At 38.7% G+C, this 20,755-nt stretch overlaps 1 long non-coding RNA gene and 2 pseudogenes across 2 annotated transcripts; 2 read left to right on the top strand and 1 right to left on the bottom strand.

Moving 5' to 3' along the window:
• Positions 1 to 741: 741 nt before the first annotated feature.
• LOC116144447 lies at positions 742 to 6,608 on the top strand (annotated as a pseudogene).
• Positions 6,609 to 10,104: 3,496 nt separating this feature from the next.
• LOC116144277 lies at positions 10,105 to 15,456 on the top strand (annotated as a pseudogene).
• Positions 15,457 to 16,118: 662 nt separating this feature from the next.
• On the bottom strand, positions 16,119 to 17,826 carry LOC116144438. Of its 2 annotated transcripts, none has more exons than XR_004130256.1 (3): positions 17,751 to 17,826; positions 16,486 to 16,605; positions 16,119 to 16,175 (listed from the first exon to the last, which is right to left on the bottom strand). It is a non-coding gene; the product is annotated as an uncharacterized LOC116144438 (long non-coding RNA). The 2 variants fall into 2 exon arrangements; XR_004130257.1 differs by lacking the exon at positions 17,751 to 17,826 and adding an exon at positions 16,694 to 16,720.
• Positions 17,827 to 20,755: the final 2,929 nt, after the last annotated feature.

The raw sequence follows: 20,755 nt of genomic DNA, 5'->3' as shown, positions 1-20,755 counted from the left end.
AAGTAAGATTCCTGAGTACACATTCAATAATGGGCTCAAATAAACAAGTACTTCTTTCCCCACTTACCGGCCCATAGATACAAGGTTCACTCTTGAATCTTGATCACAATCAGCCAATATTGAGATTCAGATTGATAAATTGAACCCAAAATAAATAAATTACATACTATGCTAACTATGTCGATTCATAATTTGCATATGGCAATAAATCACATTGCAAAATTATATCACTACGTTATAAGTTTATCTTTCAATGTTGCAAATCTGTCATTTTATTATCGACATCGAACAGTGGATTATCATATATACATACAAATTATATTTATGTTTGTAGATTGCTTGGGAGGATACACAAAGGCTAGCAAAGAGACGTCTCGAGCGCGAAAGAGAAATGAGCAATATTTATATAACATTACTTTGGGAAAAGAACCTCTACATTGCCTTGATAAGATATGTTCACATTTCTCATCTAAGCTCAATGTTTCTAAGGTGCTGAACTTAAAAGAGAAATGAGCAATATTTATATAACATTAATTTGGGAGAAGGGGATATGTTCGAGTAACATTACTATTCATCTGGGTTATATTGAATGCCTTCCAGTCATAATCTAAAGTTTCATATGAGAGTAACATTACCTCTATGTTGTACAACAACCTAAAATAGAGAGAATTAACAAAGAGTTTCTTATGGTGAGAATTACTATTAAGAAGTTTATATTATGTTTAATTTTTTGTTTGTAGTATGCTTGGGTTGGTACGAGAAGAAAATATGAAGGTTAGAAGAGATTCTAATACTGGTAGTCAGGTATTTATTCACAATTTTACATTTTCTTTATTTATTATTTTTGGGTAATACCGTAATACCATTAATCTCTTTAATTTTCATAATGTCTATTTATATTTTTAAAATTTTGAACATTTAGATTGTACTGGCACGGTAACCTGACTGAGCTGGTACAAGGTCACACTACATTTCTAGTCTAATTCTTGGATACATTTTTCCTATGTCGTTGAACTTGCAAGAGCCTTGGCTAACACTAAAGGAGATCATCGTGTGGATCTCTTGACAAGGCAAATTGCCTCACCATTGAGACGTTGTCTTGCCCTGTCGACGATAGTGGCAGTTGCGGAGCCTATATCATCCGCATCCTCTGTGGTGCTCGCACTAAGTAATAATCTTGGCCTGATCCAAGCTTTTACTTTGAATATTTTTGGAAGAATTGCTTTAATGTTTGTGTTACAGGTATATAGCAAAAGGGTCACTTTGGCAACACATACCTGAATTTGTTGATGGTGCAATAAACCACATTGTTAACATGGCAAGGGCTCTAGGTGAACAAGTGAATAGAGGAAAGCCAACATGGCCCCATGCGATCCATGGCCACTACACCGATCCAGGAGAGGTGGTGGCTCACATCTCTAGCACCTTGAACGTGCCAATGGTGCTGACAGGGCACTCATTGGGGCAGAACAAGTTCGAACAATTGCTTGAGTGAGGGAGGCTGCCTAAGGACATAAATGCAACACACAAGATAATGAAGAGGATTGAAGCTGAAGAGATGGGGCTGGATGCTATTGAAATGGTGGTGACTAGCACCAGACAAGGATGGTGGTATGTTTAACCTCAAACTTAACTAACATAAGAATGTCCTGGAATTTTTTATGTACGGAGAATGACCTTGATCCGCACTTTGCTCGTAATTCCCATGCTGATCACTTTTGTTGCATCAGGTTATACCACCAGGGATGGACTTCAGCTATGTAAGAACACAAGATTCATTGGAAGGTGATGCTAATCTCAAATCATTGCTTACCTCTGAAATAAATAACAGAAGGCATCTACCTCCAATATGGTCCAAGGTCAATCATTCTCTCTTCTCAAACTTGAATCTTCATTACTAAACTTGATGCATCGAAGTGATTCCGATTCGTAGATGTGTTTTAATACCATCTATTTGTTTAATATGATTTTCCTTTGTAGATAATGAGATTTTTCATAAATCCTCACAAGCCAACTATACTTGCACTGTCTCGTCCTGACCCTAAGACAAATGTCACCACATTGCTCAAGGCTTCTGGGGAGTACTGGCCCCTCCAAGAGCCAGTCAACATGGTAAAAATTGTGTTTCACTTCAATGACTTATCATATAAATAGGGCTCTGACAGAATTGGTAAACTTCAAGCTAATTTACTGAGGGATTAATATTGTTGACACTAATACAAGGAAACAGAGATGATATTGAAGAGATGTCTAATAGCAGTTCAGCTGTTCTTACCACTGTTCTAAAGATCATCAACAAGTACTACTTGTACGATCAGATGGCTTATCCAAAGCATCATAAGCAATCCGAAGTTCTTGAAATTTATCGTTTTGCTGCGAAAACAAAGGTAAATTGTTCATCATTTTATCCAATGCTCTACAAAAACACGGAATCTGTGTTGCCTTGTTGGTTAGAATTTTACTAGTCATTGCATCAAAAGGACATCTACAACTACCTTTGGTACTTAAGAAATGATGATCAAATATATAAGAAAACACTCATCAACAGTGTACTTTAGGCTCGTTATGCTTGTATTGCCGGATCAATCTATGCAACTCCATATTTTCAAAACATATTAGCTTAGATTAATGTCTAGAAGTTGACATACTTTAACTCTTTCCTCTTCCTTGCAACGATAAATTTGCTAACAGTACTTCTATGACAGCTTTGTCTCTTGAAGGGAGATTTCATCAATCCAGCTCTTGTGGAACAGTTCGATCTCACACTCATTGAGGTATCTCTGTGTTCCATTCTAAAATGTTGTATTGACTAAATCCTTCAATTCTTAGTAACACTCTGAATCTTATAAAAGGAGCGCTTGATAGACGAGAAAAAATTCTGAAGCATTATAAACATTTAAGCCTAAATATATCAAAAAAAATCTTGATATATTCCACTTTTATCTTGCAGGCAACTGCCTATGGTTTTCCTATTGTTGCCACAGAGAACGGGGGACCTATGGACATTGTGAAGGTTCCAAATTTCTCATCCTTCATAAAAAGTTGTGGTAGAAGAAATGCATGCCTAGACTAAAATTATGCAGAATTAAAAAAAAAAACCTATTGTATAACACTCCAAACTATGAAATTATGACAAAAATAGCTTTGATAGGAAACTTTGGCCACCTAATGAATTAATGATAGTATCACCTTATGACTCAGACTGATAGTAACAGAGGACTCTATTTTACCAGGTGCTTAACAATGGTCTCCTAATTGACCCGCATGATCAGAAAGCCATAGCAGATGTCCTCCTAAAGCTAGTGTTGACAAAAACATGTGGTCTGATTGTCTAAAAAATAGACTCAAGAATATCCACCACTTTTCATGGATAGAACATTGTCGTAACTACCTCTCACATGTAGAACAGTGTAGGAACCGTCACCCCACCACATGTCTTGAGATCATGAAAGTTCCTGAAGAACCAATGAGTGACTCTAAAGGATGTGGAAGATCTTTCTTTAAAGTTCTCCATAGAAGGAGACTTCAAGCTTAATGGGGAGCTTGATGCAGCAACACGACAGAAAAAACTCATTGAAACCAACACCCAGAAGGCTTCCTTAAATGGCAGTGCTAGTGTCACTCACACTCCTAGTAAAAGGCAGATGCTATTTGTAATAGTTGTCGATTGCTATGACAACAATGGCAATATCACAGAGAAGTTACAAAAAACAATCCAGAATGTGATGAAAGCAGCAAGATTAAGTATGGGCTTGGCCAAAGTAGGCTTCATATTGGTTGTTGGAATATGAACACTTTTTGGTAACTGATTAAGAAAAGGCAATCAAGAAGAAAAGGCAAGTAAGAAGAAAAGGAAAACAAGAAGAAAGGGAATTTAAGTTTTAGGCAAATTTCTAGTTTAGGAATTTGTAATTGAAGAATATTTGTTTTCCTTTTACTTTGAGTTTTACTAGAAAAGAAGAATTGGTTTAGGACTTTATTTAAGTTAAAATAGGAGAATAATTTAAATTAGAAGAGTTCTATTAGGAATAGGAATATGAATCCTAGTACAATAAGAATGTCTTATTTTACCTATAAATAAGTGAGTTAGAACCAATTCAAGTTATGAGAGAGGAAAGTAAAGAAAGAGAAAATGTGAGGATACAAGGGATTTTGATGTAAGGGTACTATGTGTATCGAGTAAATATCAAAGGGTATTAAACACCATAGACAGGATGTCTGCCTAAGTAAAGGCTAGGTTGTGGTGTGATAACATTTGTATCGTATCATATTATTATAGTAAAAACCCTCTCATCCGTGGATGTAGGCAGTTATGCCAAACCACGTAAAATATCGTGTGCCTATTTTATGTTGTTATTGTTGTTCCTATTTTTATGTTTTACCTCCTAATTTAACATGGTATCAGAGCTTATTTTCTTAAGGGACCTACGAGAGAAGGGGCTAGGAAATGAAGCAAAAATTTCACGGTGATGGTCTGCAAGAATGTCGACGACAGATTGACGAGAGAAAGCCATCGAGACTCCAACCAAGGTGGAATGAAACTTGGGGCCTATCAAGCCAACTATCCTCGACCCGACCATGCCAAGCGCCTCAAGGAGAGGTCGCAGGATGACCATACAACAAAGGTGTCATCGAATTGTGGGGAGAGAGTGTCACACCGGCGCCCAAAGCAGAAGAAGGTAGGCAGGGTGGTCAACTCCAAATTCTCACATTGGGCAGGAAGAGTTCTTGGAGATGAACCTGAGGAAGAAAATGAAGACTCTAACATGGGTTAGAGAGAAGAAGCCAACACTAAAGATGGTAGGCTGAAGAGAAAAAGCCACACTAAGGTAGAAGGCTAAGTTGTAGAAGAATGAGGAGTAGGAGAATGAAAACAAGCTGAGAAGATGATTACAAAAAGGTTCAGGAGGAGTGTTGGAATTGAACACTTTTTGGTAATTCATGAAGAAAAGGCAATCAAGAAGAAGGACAAGTAAGAAAAAAGGCAAACAAGAAGAAAAGAATTTAAGTTTAAGCAAATTTCTAGTTTAGGATTTGTAATTGAAGATATTTGTTTTCCTTTTACTTTGAGTTTTACTGGAAAAGAAGTGTTGGTTTAGGACTTTATTTAAGTTAAAATAGGAGAATAATTTAAATTAGAAGAGTTCTATTAGGAATAGGAATATAAATCCTAGTAGAATAAGAATGTCTTATTTTACATATAAATAAGTGAGTTAGAACCAATTCAAGGTTATGAGAGAGGACAGTAAAGAAAGAGAGAATGTGAGGATACAAGGGATTTTGATGAAAGGGTACTACGTGTATCAAGTAAATATCAAAGGGTATTAAACACCATAGGAACGGGATGTCTGCCTAAGTAAAGGTACTAAGTTGATGGTGTGATGAAATACTTGTATCGTATTCATATTATTATAGTAAAAACCCTCTCATCTGTGGATGTAGGCGAGTTATGCCGAACCACGTAAAATATCGTGTGCCTATTTTATGTTGTTATTGTTGTTCCTAATTTTTATGTTTTACTCCTCCAATTTTCAACATAGTATCAGAGCAGATTTAGATTCTTAACATGGTATCAGAGCAATTGGTTGTATTATTATACGATTCTTAACATTGGTAACCGGTTCGAGTTTACGGGAGACAGGAAGCAATCAAAAGCTGCCCAGTAAATATAGAAGATTTTGATGCAATAATATGCAACAGTGGAAGTGAACTATATTACCTGTGGAGAGATACGATGGCTGATTTGGACTACGAAGCCCATGTAGAATACAAATGGCCTGGTGAGAATGAGAGATCAATGGTGATTAGGCTTGCAAGGACAGAACATGGAGCTCAGGTTGATGACATTGCAGAGAACGTGGATGCGTGCGATTCCAGATGCTAGTCTTGCAACAAAAAAATAGGAGCCAATGTAAGATTTTTTTGACAATGTTCAAAAATACTGATATAAATTGTAGGTAATACCTTGACAGTTGCATTTTTTGGTAACAAAACCAAGGACGAACTTGACATACAAATGGCAGACTCGAAGAGTAGTAGATGACCTTCGCCGAAGGCTGCAGATGAGAGGATTCCGATGCAACCTTGTCTACACACATGCAACATCAAGGTTAAACATGGTACCACTATTTGCATCAAGAAAACAAGCTCTAAGGTTTGACTTCTTTTCACTGCATATCATAATATTGTACAGAATCATCAAATAAGACCAGATCAATCAGTTCTAGTAAAGTGAAAATTGAAATCTCCAGTACGTTTGTGTTGCTACCATGTTCTGTGCAGGTATCTATCAATCAGGTGGGGAATTGATCTTTCAAAAACAGTAGTGTTTGTGTGAGATAGAGGAGACACAGACTATGAAAACCTGCTGGCTGGCCTCCAAAAGACTATAATTGTAAGAGGCACTGTGGACTGTAGCAGTGAGAAACTTCTTCATGGTGAAGAGAGTTCTAAAACAGAAGATTCAGTTCCACAAGACAGCCCAAACATTGCCATGTGGAGGGAAGTTATGAAGCCCACGATATCTTTGCAGCTCTGAAGGTTCTTGAGATCAAGTGATTATGATCTTTACTATATTTTCCTTTAAGTGTTTATATTCTCATCATTAATGCAAAAACACGGATATAAGTACTATACATACAAGAATATACATCTCAACTTGTGAGATATTTCAATTGTACAAGTACAACAAAATACTAAATATAGAATAATGTGGAATGTAAATTTGTATACATGGCATAATTTCCTTATTAACATCTTAAAAATAATCTGAAATAACATTTCGTAAATACTCTATAAGCAAAAGATGTCATAATTGTAAAATGCTACTCAAAACTATTGAACTAGATCCGAGCTAACAACTAAAGTCATTTATCATATAATCCCTTCGCATTGTAAGTTCTAAGGATCAATTCCTAGTTTTGTTTCGCATTTGATTACCTGTCAACTACGAATTTGTTTCTTCAGCCTTTTGAGTTGTCTAAGTTTCATTGCTATCATACTTTTCTAAAATTAAAGATTCACTTCCAACTTGTATTCCTCTCCGCAATCACATTTCAGCACATAGGAAAGTCCCTATAGCAAGCAGAAGCATCAATTAGAATATGATAGTTTGATATAGAAAAAGTAATCACACGTTTACTAGAATTCGGAATTACTTTTAGCAAATGGAAGGCAAAAACTTTCCCAACCGTAATTGAGTTTGACAACCATGAGCAACAAAACCCCATTATATTAAGGGTTTCATTTTAGCCACCAACTGAGGACCTTTTCTTTTTAAACCTTGTTTTGGTCAAAAACCAAAGGCCATTTCAGGTTTTGATCAAGTAAATCCTAAAATACTTCAGTTTCTATATGGTAAAGAAAAAGCTACCAACTGTATTTACCTTGACTTGCTCAATTTGGTCCTTTAGGCATTCCCAAAACTCAGATTCTCCAACCTTATCTGATAAAAGATCTACGTGTTCCTCTTCCAAGATCTTTATATCCATTGCCAACATCTTTGGCTATAGTTACCAATATTTAAAATAAAAGCCAATAATTAGTTTCTACATACGAGTATATGAAATAGAAAACTAAGAGCCACCACTCGCCACTCAACTACTATCCAAAAGATATGGATGTTGAACAATATTTCTATTGGGCAACCTGATCTCTCCGCAAAAAAACATTATATTTGGCCAATAGTTGATTTCATTCTATAGTGATAATCTGTGCACAAGCCTAAGGCCAATCACATGAAAACATTTACATGATACTGGTTAGAGAACTAATCTTCAATTTGTTTGCCCTGCACTTCACTTGCTCAAAGGAATCGTTCATCTAAAAACACGTCCAAAATTAGCGAATGAATATAAGGGATTGATAAAATTAAAAACAACAGCATACAAGTAGTTTCCTATGAAGAATTAGATCCACTTGACTAGGAACCAGATGTATTGACACAGTCACATGTAAGTCTTACACCACTGGGAAAAGCAAAAAACATTTAAGCTTCAAAAGAAATTTTCCCAATAAGGAAGGTAAACCGAAATGCAAAAACAGTCAAAACATTAATTCAAGAAGCACTTTCATCCACTCTCAAGACAATTAGTTTTAGGTACCTAAACTTATAAATAGATTCAATCCAAGATAATCAAGTGACACAAATTTTAAATTGAATTTACTCAATGAACATCAATGTTTTACATGCTACACTTGGAATTCATACTCTGATCTAAAGTCAAACAAATAAGAAAACAACTTTTCACTTGATGATATACTTTACAAACAATGAATGGAAGTAAAAAATGTAACTTTCGGCATTAGCCAAGACTGGAGAAAAAAATTTAGTGAATTGAAATTAAATTGAAGCAATAAACTCTTTGTACACATATAAACTACAAGATTAAGTTACCCAAGCCCCAATTGGGAATTAGTCTCATACCTTTGGGTGTGGGGACATCTCGAGGTTTTCACCAAAAAAAAAAAAAAAAAAAAAAGCTTGCTTAAGTAAACTTTTTGTTCTCCTGAACAAGTTTTAATGTCTTCTGTGCAATTTCGTCAAGTTTGTCTTTAGCAAAAACCAAATTGGCCATCAAGGTCTCCCTAGCTTCACTGCTCTGTTATCCCAAATATTAATTAAAAATTGCAAAACCGTATATCAAATGATATCAATAGAAATTATTTACCTTATTGTCCATGAAGTTATTGTTATCAATGTCGCATTTCCCTCCAGGAAAAGTTAAATAAGATGAAAAGAATAATATTGTTTCTGATTAATAAATTTTATGCATCAATGACTACAGTTCAGATCAGAGTTATCAGTTTAAATAGACCACCACTCATCATTAGAACATCTTGCAATTTTGAGTTAGCTCTTTGTGATAAAATTCTGTAAACAAGACAGGATCTTCCCTTATTTCTCCTTCTCATGTACGTCACAACTCGGTATCATATATATAAGATTTTGAGCATAGAAATCATATGAGCCTTCCTTCTCTATAATGCACACCTGCATTTTGTTGTACAGTTACAAAGTTCTTAGGCGAGGCCCAAACTTGGAAGTGTTTAAATAAACATTGTTCTCTAAAAGCCTACATTTTCAGTAAATGGTCCTCAACAGACATGATTATGCATTTTGTAGGGACGACTAATACATGTCGAGGTCCTTAGAAAGCTGTAGTTCTTTGTTTTTCTCCTATTTGAGTTATGCTGTTGGGAATGACTAGAAAATCTTTTTTGGGGGGATATTTTTGTTAGTTAATTCTCTGCTTTGTAAACCCTAAACCCTAAAACCTTGAACCCTGAACCCTGAACCTTAAACCCGAAACCCTGAACCTTGAACCCGAAACTCTCAACCCTGAACCCTAAACCCTAAACCCTAAACTCCAAACCCATAACCCCAAACTCGTAACCCCTAAACCCTGAACCCTAAACCCCAAACCCTAAACCCTAAACCATGAACCCTAAACCCTAAACCATGAACCCTAAAACCCTAAACCCTAAATCGTAAACTCGAAACCTGAAACCCTAAACCTTGAACCCTAGATCCTGAACTCGAAACCTTGAACCTTGAACCTGAAACCCTGAACCTTAAACCCTGAACCTAAACCCTAAACCCTAAACCCTAAACTTTAAACCCTAAAACCTGAATTCGAAACCCTAAACCTTGAACCCTGAACCTTCAACCCAAAACCCAAAACCTTAAAGTTTAGGGTTTTGGGTTTAGGATTTTTAGGGTTTAGGGTTTTAAGGGTTTTTTTAGGGTTTAGGGTTTAAGTTTTAGGGTTTAGGGTTTAGGTCGAGTGTATCTCTACGGAGAGGAACCTTGCCAACTAGTATTTTAGTCTTTGTTGAGATAAGGAGGCTTTTTTTAAGCAGCGGTCTCGTGTTTAGTGGTTGAACTGAGGGGATCAGAATACTAAGTTCTTTCATAAGTCATTGATCCATAGGCAGGTTCAGAATCGCATCCACGGGTTGACTGATGGGAATGGTACCCATATTACTGACAGTCAGGTTTAGGGCGTTTGGCGGTGGGTTTTTTTTCAGGATCTTCTTGTTGCCCCTACTCAACCTTAGATCGCAGAGGCTTCTAGGTATTTTTCTAGGCGCATTTCTCCTGATATGATTTCTCCCTTGACTGCTCCTATCACTGATGATGAGATTAGGATTGCTTTATTCTCTATCCCGGATGATAAAGCCTCGGGTCCGAATGGATACACTTCTTTGTTTTTTAAGCGGGCATGGGATATTATTAGTACAGATTTTAGAGATGTAGTGAGATATTTTTTTGCTACTAATGAAATGCCAAGATGTGTTAATGCCACCAGGATTGCTTTGGTTCCTAAGGTGGAGAGCCCGAGTCGTATGACGGGCTTTAGACCAATATCTTGTTGTAATGTACTTTACAAGTGCATTTCTAAGGTGATAGTGAATAGGTTTAAAGTAGTGCTTCCAGATGTTATTGGGAGTTCCCAATCGGCTTTTGTCCCTGGTCGAAGGATTTCTGATAATATTCTACTGATTCAGGAGCTTTTGCGGAATTATCATCTTGAGGGTACTTCACCTCGATGTGCCCTTAAAGTTGATATTTGGAAAGCTTTTGATACAGTGAGTTGGGATTTCATCCTTTTGGGACTGCGTACTATAGGTTTTCCTGAGCGTTTGATGAGGTGGATCATGACAAGTATCTCTACATCGTATTTCTCTGTTGCCCTGAACGGAGAGCTTCACGGTTTTTTTAGGTCCTCCCAGGGTATTCGACAGGGGGACCCTTTTTCTCCTTACCTATTTGTGTTGGCTATAGAGGGGTTAGCTGGTATCTTTCGGGAAACCTCTCACAGCCCTGGTTTTCATTATCATTGGAGATGTAGGCAGGCATGTATTACTTATTTGTGTTTTGCGGATGATTTAATAGTGTTTTGTTGAGCAGATGCTTCCTCTGTTAGCTTGATCAAATCGGCCTTGGATTATTTTGCCAAGGTTTTTGGGTTGGTGACTAATGTAGAGAAGAGCCAGTTGTTTCTTTTCGGAGTTACAGATGAGGAGCAAATTGGATTATAGTCTATCATGGGTTTCCAGTTGGGCCAGTTACCGGTCAGATATCTAGGGGTTCCTCTGATCTCTACCTGTCTTCGAGATTCTGATTGTAGGCCTCTGTTAGAGCGAATTCTGTCTCGGATTAGGCTATGGACGTTGGCATCTTTGACCTATGCAGGCAAGTCAATGCTTTTCTCCATACAGGTATATTAGTCATCCATATTTCTTTTACCGATAGCTACAGTTAGACGGATTGAGAGTATTTTGGCCTCGTTTCTTTGGAAAGGTACTTCTTTGTCCCCTTCTGGTGTCAAGGTTGCATGGTCTTCTGTTTGCTATCCATTGAAAGAGGGTGGTCTGGGGATTAAGAGCATCCAAGATTGGAATAGAGCAACTATTCTTAAACACGTTTGGAGACTACTTAATGATAGATCTTCTGTATGGTTTTCTTGGGCCCATTTGATTCTCCTCCGTGGTTAGTCCTTTTGGCATATTCGAGTTACTTCTGGGGCTTTATGGGCTTGAAGGAAGATTTTACTTAGCAAGGTTTGGTGTCGGGGTCTTATTGTGACTTGTATTGGTGATCGTAAGGACACCATGTTATGGCGGGATCACTGGCTACCGCAAGGACCTCTGTGTGACTTGCTCCCTTTTAGAACTTTGACTTCCACTGGTTTGCCATGGGATGCTCGGTTTTCAAACATAATTCGGGATGGTTTATGGGATTTTCCTTCGGGCAGTGCAGACCTTCAGCATATTTGGGACTCCATTACAGTGCAGCCTTGAGCGAGTCATCCTGACCATCTTATGTGGAAGGGCCACCCGTCTGGACGTTTCTCTATTGATTCAGCCTGGAATGTGTTACGAGACAAACAGGATGTGAACTCGATTCATCGTCTGTTGTGGTTTCCAAGGCATATTCCATGCAACTCTTTCATTCTCTGGCTCGCATCTCTTGGTCGGCTTCACACCATGGATCAGCTCAATTCTCATGGTGTCATTACGTCATCCCTGTGTGTTTTGTGCAGTTCAGCTATAGAGACTCATGACCATTTGTTTTTCAACTGTGACTTCTCAAGTTATGTTTGGTAGGTAGTCACTACCAAGACGCTCTCTACATGGCCTACTGTCTCTTGGCTCCCTCTACTCCAGTGGGCTAGCTTGCATCTTCGACGAAAAGGTGACTTCAACCACCTTCTTTGCCAGTTGGTCCTTTCAACCACAGTTTATTTTCTATGGTTTGAACGGAATAATCGCGTGTTTCATCAGCATTGTAGCTCTCGTAGAGATACTGTCTTAGCTATTTGTGATCTAGTTCGGGCCAAGATTTTGGGTTTAGTACCTAAATACGAGATCTTGAATCAGCTTCGTGTGATATGGCATCTTCCTGATTAGCTTTGTAAGGAGCCTGCGTGCTCTTTTGTGCCGATGTGTGGCTTTGTGATTCATGGAATTTTCTTGGTTTGTTCGTGGTGAGCCTACGTGCTTTTTCATGCCGGTTTGTGGCTTTGTGATTTATGGCATCTTCTTGTTTTGTTTTGTGGGGAGCCTGCGTGCTCTTTTTATGTCGTTGTGGCTTTATGGGTTTTCCCATGTGTTTTTTTGACTGAGAATTATCAGTCATCCTCTTGGGGTATGCTCCTCATATTTGTACATTTTTTGTCTCTTTTATAAAAATACTTACCTTTTCCAAAAAAAAGTTCAGGGTTTAGGGTTTAGGATTTGAAGGGTTTTGGGTTTTAGGGTTTTGGGTTTAGGGTTTTAGGGTTTAAGGTTTAGGGTTTAAAGGTTAGGTTTTAGGGTTTTAGGGTTTTAAGGTTTAGGGTTTAGAGTTTAGGGGTTAGGGGTTTAAGGTTTAGGGTTTAAGGGTTAGGGGTTTAGGGCTTAGGGCTTAGGGCTTAGGGCTTAGGGGGTTAGGATTTGGGGTTTGGGGTTTAGGATTTAGGGTTTAAGGTTTAGGTTTTAGGGTTTGGGTTTGGGGTTTGGGGTTTTGGGAAGAGCTAGCCAACATGGTAAAAATTGTGTTTCACTTCAATGACTTATTGTTAAATAAGGCTTTGATAGAATTGGTAAACTTCAAGCTAATTTACTGAGGGATTAATATTGCAAACACTAATACTGGGAAACAGAGATGACATTGAAGATATGTCTAATAGCAGTTCAGTTGTTCTTACCACTGTTCTAAAGCTCATCGACAAGTATGACTTGTACGGTCAGGTGGCCTATCCGAAGCATCATAAGCAATCTGAAGTTCTTGAAAGTTATTGTTTGGCTGCGAAAACAAAGGTAAATTGTTAATCATTTTATCCAATGCTCTACAAAAACACGGAATCCGTGTTGCCTGGTTGGTTAGAATTCTACTAGTCATTGCATCAAAATAGTTCTAAAAGGACACTTGATCTACCTTTGGTACTTCAGAAATGATGATCAAATATATTAGAAAACACTCTCATCAACGACGTACTTTAGGCTCGTTATGCTTGTATTGCCTGATCAATCTATGCAACTCTATATTTTCAGAACATATCAGCTTAGATTAATGTCTAGAAGTTGACATACTTTAACTCTTTCCTTTTCCTTGCAACGACAAATTTGCTAATAGTACTTCTATGGCGGCTTTGTCTCTTGAAAGGAGTTTTCATCAATCCAGCTCCTGTGGAACCGTTCAGTCTCACACTCATCGAGGTATCTCTGTGTTCTATTCTAAAATGTTGTATTGACTGAATCCTTCAATTCTTAGTAACACTCTGAATCTTATAAAAGGAGCACTTGATAGACTAGAAAAAATTCTGAAGCATTATAAACATTTAAGCCTAAATATATCAAAAAAAAAAATCTTGATATATTCCACTTGTATCTTGCAGGCAACTACCTATGGTCCTCCTATTGTTGCCACAAAGAACAGGGACCTGGGGACATTGTGAAGGTTCCAAATTTTTTATCCTTCATGAAAAGTTGTGGTAGAAGAAATGCATGCCTAGACTAAAATTATGCAGAATTAAAAAATACCTCATTGTATAACACTCCAAACTATGAAATTATAACAGAAATAGCTTTGATAGGAAATTATGGCCACCTAATGAATTAATGATAGTATTACCTTATGACTTAGACTGATAGTAACAGAGGACTCTGTTTTACCAGGTGCTTAACAATGGTCTCCTACCACTTTTCATGGACAGAACACCGTCGTAACTACCTCTCACATGTAGAACAGTGCAGGAACCGTCACCCCACCACACGTCTTGAGATCATGAAAGTTCCGGATGTGGAAGATCTTTCTTTAAAGTTCTCCATAGAAGGAGACTTCAAGCTTAATGGGGAGCTTGATGCAACAACACGACAGAAAAACTCATTGAAGCCATCACCCAGAAGGCTTCCTTAAATGGTAGTGCCAGTGTCACTCACACTCCTGGTAGAAGGCTGATGCTATTTGTAATAGCTACCGATTGCTAAGACAGCAACGACAATATCACAGAGAAGTTACAAAAAACAATCCAGAATGTGATGAAAGCAACAGGATTGAGTATAGGCTTGACCAAAGTAGGCTTCATATGGGTAACCGGTTCGAGTTTTCGAGAGACAGGAAGCAATCAAAAGCTGCCCAGTAAGAAGATTTTGATGCAATAATATGCAACAGTGGAAGTGAACTATATTACCTATGGAGAGATACGGTGACTGAGTTGGACCACGAAGCCCATGCAGAATACAAATGGCCTGGTGAGAATGTGAGATCAATGGTGATTAGGCTTGCGAGGACAGAACATGGAGCTGAGGTTGATGACATTGTAGAGCACGTGGATGCGTGCAGTTCTAGATGCTAGTCTTACAACAAAAAACCAGGAGCCAATGTAAGATTTTTATGACAATGTTCAAAAATACTGATATAAATTGCAGGTAATACCTTGACAGATGCATTTTTTGGTAACAAAACTAAGGATGAATTTAACATACAAATGGCAGACTCGAAGAGTAGATGACCTTCACCAAAGGCTGCAGATGAGAGGATTCCGATGCAACCTTGTCTACACACATGCAGCATCAAGGTTAAACATGGTACCACTATTTGCATCAAGAAAATAGGCTCTAAGGTTCAACCTCTTTTCACTGCATATCATAATATTGTACAGAATCATCAAATAAGATCAAGATCAATCAGTTGTAGTAAAGTGAAAATTGAAATCTTTGGTACGTTTGTGTTGCTACCATATTCCGTGCAACTATCTATCAATCAGGTAGGGAATTGATCTTTCGAAAACAGTAGTGTTTGTGTGAGATAGAGGAGACACAGACTATGAAAACCTGCTGGCTGGCCTCCAAAAGACTGTAATTGTAAGAGGCACCGTGGACTATAGCAGTGGGAAACTTCTTCATGGTGAAGAGAGCTCTAAAAGAGAAGATTCAGCTCCATAAGACAGCCCGAACATTGCCATGTGAAGGGAAGTTATGAAGCCCACGATATCTCTGCAGCTCTAAAGGTTCATGAGATCAAGTGATTATGATCTTTACTATATTTTCCTTTTAAGTGTTTATATTCTCATTGTTAATGCAAACGCAAGGATATAAGTACCATACATACAAGAATATACATCTCAACTTGTGAGATATTTCAATTGTACAAGTACAATAAAATACTAAATATAGAATAATATGGAATGTAAATTTGTGTACATGGCATAATTTCCTTATTAAAGTCTTAAAAACAATCTGAAATAACATTTCGAAAATATAAGCAAAAGATGTCATAATTGTAAAATGCCAGACCAACCATATGATACACGAGGTATAGTTTTATTTGCAGATGGTATGGCAAAACTTACCATTTCATCATATTAAAAGCATCATCATGAAGTATTCTTTCAATATTAACAACAATAGATGAAGCAGTACTGTTTCTACAAATATACTACTCAAAACAATTGAACTAGATCTGAGCTAACAACTAAAGTCATTTATCATATAATCCCTTTGCATTATAAGTTCTAAGGATCAATTCCTAGTTTGTCTCGCATTCGATTACCTGTCAACTACAAATGTGTTTCTTCAGCCTTTTGAGTTGTCTAAGTTTCATTGCTATCATACTTTTCTAAAATTAAATATTCACTTCCACCTTGTATTCCTCTCCACAATCAACATTTCAGCACATAGGAAAGTCCCTATAACAAGCAGAAGCATCAATTAGAATATGATATTTTGATATAGAAAAAGTAATCACATGTTTACTAGAATTCGGAATGACTTTTAGCAAATGAAGGCAAAAACTTTCCCAACTGTAATTGAGTTTGACAACGATGAGCAACAAAACCCCACTGTATTAAGAGTTTCATTTTAGCCACCAACTGAGGACCTTTTCTTTTTAAACCTTGCTTTGGTCAAAAACTAAAGGCTATTTCAGGTTTTGATCAAGTAAATCCTAAAATACTTTAGCTTCTGTATGATAAAGAAAAAGCTAACAACTGTATTTACCTTAACTTGCTCAATTTGGTCCTTTAGGCATTCCCAAAACTCAGATTCTCCAGCCTTATCTGATAGAAGATCTGCGTGTTCCTCTTCCTAGGTCTTTATATCCATTGCCAACATCTCTGGCTATAGTTACCAATATTTAAAATAAGAAGCCAATAATTAGTTTCTACATACGAGGATATGAAATAGAAAATTGAGAGCCACCACACACCACTCAACTACTATCCAAAAGATATGGGCTTCGTTTGGTTCAAAATTTGGGGGTTTCGGGAAAAGTTTTTTGAAAAAAGTTAAAAAAAAGTTGAATTGGGCGGGTATTACGATGTAGAATTTATAAATTAATAAAATACCCTTTATGTTTGTTTTTTTACAAAATACCCCCTATAATAAAACATTAAAAATTAACAAAAATACCCCTAACCCACTCTCAAACACCCCCAACCGGCGACCACACGGAAGCGTCGGGTTCTAGCCCGTGAGTTGCCCTGCTATAGGCGCGCGATGCACCGCCGTTGTCCCCGATATTGCCGGTCATGCGTCGCTATGGCCTTCTCCGGCCAGATCCACGGTGGATCTGGCCAGCAAAAGGCCAGATCTACAGTCAGATCTGGCCGTCAACGGCCAGATTTGGCCGTATTTGCTCTCAACGACGGCCAACAAATGGTCGTCATTGATGGTCAACGACGACCGTTTGTTGGCCGTCGTGACCGAGTGTTACGGCAAAGATCTGGCTGTCAGCACACGGCCAGATCTTTGGCCTTAGATCTGGCCTTTTCCGGCCAGATCCACGGTGGATCTGGCCGGAAAAGGCTAGATCGGCGCACTACCGGCCAGATTCAGCCGGTAGTGCGCCATCCTACCAGATTCCGGCCATTTTCCGGTAGTGGTGGCCGGAATCTTGTAAATGTGGATTGTTGGGTTTTTGTAATTTTAAAAAAAAATATTTAGGGTATTAATTAAATTAACAAATTTAGAGGGTTTAAAAAAAATTAATATAATTGAAAATAGTATTCCCAAAATGAGAGATTTGGGTATTCTACTGTTTAACTTTTTGGGAATACACAAGAGTAGTATTCCAATCTTGAACCAAACGGAGCCATGGTGTTGAACAATATTTCTATTGGGCAACCTGATCTCTCGCAAAGAAACATTATATTTGGCCAATAGTTCGGTTTCATTCATAGTTGACTAATATGCTTGCCACACCTATAGGACCAAACACCATGAATAACAGTATCTTTTGTAACGATACTGGTTAGAGAACTAACCTTCAATTTGTTTGCCCTGCCCTTCACTTGCTCAAAGGAATCGTTCATCTAAAAACACGTCCAAGATTAGCGAATGAATATAGGGGATTGATAAAATTAAAAACAACAGCATACTGATACAACCACCTGCAGATTAAATCAAACAACACCCAACCAGCAATAATTCTCACACAAATCAACCAACACACACATTCAATCACAACTCAAGACACAAATGCAATTCCTGCACTGCTTGTATTAAACAGAAGAACGGGATGAAAATAGAACAGATGAGAATTGGAAATATCCTAAAACCCTGGCGTTTCGAGGAGCCAGGAACCTCCACTGTTTTATCAACCCAAAATCAAAAGTGTTTTCCTACTACATCTCTCCCTGAATATATACTAATTCCTTTTTTCCACAATTACCCTTACTCACACAATTTGTATTCTCCAAAACAGAATCCACGCTAATGACACCTGTACTTTGTGGTCCCTCTCCCTTAACAACCTTCCTAATGCTTTTTACGCCCTTTAAGGGTGTAGACTTTATGCACTGCCAGCTTATCAATAACCCCCCCTCCCCCCCCCCTGAAGATTCACCTTGTCCTTCAAGGTGAAATTGTGGGAACTGTAATCGAATCACTTCATATGGTTCCCAGGTGGCTTCAAAATCAGGTAAATGCTGCCATTTGATGAGAACCTCTTTAGACCCACCTGACAGGGTATGCACCGCAAGAACAGTATCTGGTTGGATCATTAATTCCATATCTTCAGAGAGTGAGTCAGGAAGGGGTTGGATGGGTACCGACTGATGTAAGCTCCTCTTGAGCTGAGAAATATGGAAGACAGGATGAATGCGGGCTGTGGACGGCAGATCCAATTTATAAGCCACTGGTCCTATGCATTCTAGAACAAGGTAAGGACCATAGAAACGGGGGCTGAGTTTCTCGTTCATTTTTTGGGCAAGGGACTTAAACCTGTAGGGCTGAAGCTTCAGGAAAACTGAGTCACCAGGCTAGAAACAATCATCTCGCCGATGAAGATCAGCATTGTGTTTCATGCGAGCTTGAGCCGCAACTAAATTGTCCTTAAGCTCTCCCAATATGGCATTACGTTCTGTCAGTTGGACATTGATATCTTCCACAGCGGATGGACAGTCTGTGAATTTTAAAAGGGTGGGAGGATCTCGTCCATAGAGGGCCTTGAAAGGCGGCATGCGGATGGACCCGTGGTAGGTTGTATTGTACCAATATTCTGCCCAGGTAAGCCAATTAGGCCACTGACGGGGCTGAGCACTGCAGAAACAGGGAAGATACTCTTAGAGGCACCCATTGACCACCTCCGTTTGCCCATCAGTCTGCGGATGGTAAGCCGAACTAAATTTCAGAACAGTGCCGGCAGCCTTAAACAACTCTTGCCAAAACTGACTCATAAAGAGTTTGTCTCTGTCAGAAACAATGGAATTGGGAAAACCGTGTAGACGGACCACTTCCTTAACAAATATGGTGGCGACATCCTTTGCATTGTATGGGTGGCCGAGACTAAAAAAATGGCTGTACTTGGTTAGGCGGTCAACGACAACAAAGATGGTATCAACACCCTTAGAACGTGGTAGTCCCCCGATAAAGTCCATAGAAATATCCTCAAAGACCTGTTCTGGAATGGGGAGAGGCTGGAGGAGTCCGGCAGGTTTTAACGACGACTGCTTATTCAGTTGACAGGTGGTACAGGTTTTAATGAAGCTTTGTATATCTCCCCGAATACCTTCCCAGTAAACTACTGAAGATACTCTTTTGTAGGTTCTGAAGAAACCCGAGTGGCCCCCACTAGGACTCTGATGGAATTCGGTCAATAATTTGGAAACAAATCTGGACCCTTTTGGAATAACCAGCCTGCGGATATGATAGGTGGGTCGGCTAGAAGAGTCAAGGAGAAGATCCTGAATGATTTCCCTGAGTTTCGGATCTGTTTGTGCTTCCGTGGCCATCTCCTCAAATTCAGAAAACTGTACCATAGATAAGGCTGAAAGCTGTGCCCCTTCGGTTCCATCTTCTCTTTTGGAAAAAGCATCTACTGCTCGGTTGGAAGCCCCTGGGTAGTACTGAATGTCAAAGGTAAAACCCATTAGCTTGGAGATCCATTTGTGTTGTTCCGGAGTTTTTGATCATTGATCCGTTAAAAACTAGAGGCTGCGCTGATCAGTTTTGATGAGGAATTTTCTGCCCAACAGATAGTGACTCCATTTCCTAACTGCAAAGACAATGGCCATCAACTCACGCTCGTAAACCGATTTCAACTTAGCTGTAGGGGAGAACGCCTTGCTGAGAAATGCTATTGGGCGAGACTGCTGTACCAAAACAGCCCCGAGACCTCTTCCCAATGCGTCTGTCTGAATTTCAAAGGGCCGTGTGAAATCTGGAACTGCTAAAACAGGGACGGTAGTCATGGCTTCCTTGAGTCTATCAAAATTCGATTGAGCCGAATCATTCCAAGTGAAAGAGTCCTTCTTTAATAACTGAGTAAGGGGCTGTGCAATTGAACCATAATCCTTTACGAATCTCCGGTAATAACCTGTCAGCCTAAGGAAACCTCTCAATCCCTTCGCATTTATAGGTCACGGCCAAGATACCATGGCTTCAATCTTCTCCGAATCTGCCTCAACTCCGTGTTTCGAGACTAGGTGACCCAAATATTCCAGCTTAGATTGGCCAAATGAGCACTTTTTCTTGTTAACCACCAGATTGTTTTCCTGCAAAATCTGAAAGGTGAGTTGTAAGTGCTGAATGTGTATGGTTAGGTAGGGGCTATACACAAGGATATCATCAAAGAAGACCAGGATAAATTTACGGAGAACTGGCTTAAATACGGAGTTCATTAAGGCTTGAAATGTGAAGGATGCATTAGTGAGACCAAAAGGCATCACAAGGAACTCGTAATGCCCCTCATGTGTGCGAAAGGCTGTTTTGGGAACATCAACCTCTCACACCCAAATTTGATGATACCCTGACTTCAGGTCCAGTTTAG

Source organism: Pistacia vera, unplaced genomic scaffold (assembly GCF_008641045.1).
Source record: "Pistacia vera cultivar Batoury unplaced genomic scaffold, PisVer_v2 Contig114, whole genome shotgun sequence".
Classification (NCBI taxonomy): domain Eukaryota; kingdom Viridiplantae; phylum Streptophyta; class Magnoliopsida; order Sapindales; family Anacardiaceae; genus Pistacia; species Pistacia vera.
The sequence above is the reverse complement of the archived record's forward strand: the minus strand, read 5'-3'. Positions and strand labels throughout refer to the sequence as shown.